We start from the raw sequence: 1,806 nt of genomic DNA, 5'->3' as shown, positions 1-1,806 counted from the left end.
GGGTGCACCACATTACCCAACATGCTTGATTACTCTGGCCGGACACACCTTTCTGGGTCAATGCCCGGCCTCGGAAGACCAACACGTCGCAGTCCTACCTAAGCTCAGCACAGAGATCCCCGTCAGTCTACTTCCTAAGCACTCCGGGGTCTTGGGTCCATCGCCCATTGCACTCAGGGTCGTTGCGAGCAGGGTGGATACCAGCACCGCCTCGGATGGCCAGCACGATCTGACCGTGCCACAATGCTGAACTGGACGTCTGACAAAGCTTCGGGTGAAGGAGGAATCACCCTCGTTGACCACGACCAAATAGCTACACTACAGAATTATCATCAGGAGTGCGTTACGAGGTATCACCCTCGGCACTCGATAGTAGCTCTGCAGAGTCGAGCAACAAAAGGGGTGTGATGTGATGTGAGGTGTCGGGCTCTGGTCGTTGATCATGTTGATCGAGTCATCGATGATGAAGCAGGGCAACAAGGACAAGGTGGGGGTCACTGATGGATCATTAACAAACCTATACTAAGCAATTTAGGATAAGCAGGTAGGTAACAATAAGTAGGTTACAAAAGCAGGCTATGCATCAGAATAGGAGCAACCAATTACAGTAGCAAAATCTAATGCAAGCATGAGAGAATGGAATCGGCGATATCGGTATGTTCAAAGGGGGGGCTTGCCTGCTTGCTTAGACGAGAAGGAGGGTCATCGTCGATGTAGTTGATCACAGTGGCATCAGCAGCGGTCTCGGGGTCTACCAGAGAGAAGAGGGGAAAGAAACAATAAATACAGAGCAAACAAGTGCAATACTATGCATGACAAGACAATAAGTAGTGCCAGGGGTGTTCTAACGAAGTGCTAGGTAATATCACGAAGGGGGAAAACAACCAGGAAAGTTTTCCCGAAGTTTGGCATTTTTTGGGCAGACGAACCGGAGGGGGCGGTTCCATGTTCTCTATGCTAGGGACCCGTGGCAGATGAACGGAGAGCGTATCTGGATTCGTCATATTTTTTGAGCAACTTTCATGTCGAAGACCTTTTCATCTGAGTTACTGATAATTTTCTATGATTTTTCAAAGATTTAAACATTTCCCGGATTAACAGATTTAATTTAAATGATAAATATGGCAGAATACTTTTGCACAAGCTAGTTGGCTAGACTAGGTGTATGACAGCCAAGACCCAGGGGTCTAGTCAGCAGGCCAGTCAAACAGTTGACCAGTCAAAGTTTGATTGATCAACAGGGTCAATGGACCCACATGTAAGTGACTGCTAAATTAATTGGTTAAGTTTATTTAGTTTAATTAATAGGAGGGGTCCACATGCCATTTGCTGCCTAAAATTAATAGATGTTTTGGGCACACAGCGACGGGACTGGGGGGAAAAGCAGACAGGATTCGTGGCGTTGCTCACCTAGAGGCACACAAAAGACCGGCGACGGATTAGGAGCAGCAGGACGGTCGCGGCAGACTGAGCGGATCAGGGCGGCGGAGGTCGTCGCCGGGGATGAAGGAGACGGCGTAGGCGTTGCTGCGCAGGTTCACCGGTCGGCTGTGGGCATGTGCAGGATGAGGATGACGTAGGGGAGGCCGTAGGACGGCTCGACGAGGCCCAGGGAGGGCATTGGCCACGGCCACGATGAAGTGACGGCAGCGGCAGTGTTCGGTGGATCCAGAGGAGGGGGTGTAGCGAGAGGGGAGAGCGAGGGGAGTGGAGTGGATGAGAGCGGACGAGGGAATCGAGGGGGCGAGGGGGTCCTTATCCCCTCCCAGCGTCGGCGCCGGCGAGGTGGTCGGGGGTGACCCGCCC

The sequence above is a fragment of the Aegilops tauschii genome, chromosome 3, assembly GCF_002575655.3.
Source record: "Aegilops tauschii subsp. strangulata cultivar AL8/78 chromosome 3, Aet v6.0, whole genome shotgun sequence".
Taxonomy (NCBI): Eukaryota; Viridiplantae; Streptophyta; class Magnoliopsida; order Poales; family Poaceae; genus Aegilops; species Aegilops tauschii.
Note: the sequence above shows the minus strand (reverse complement) of the source record.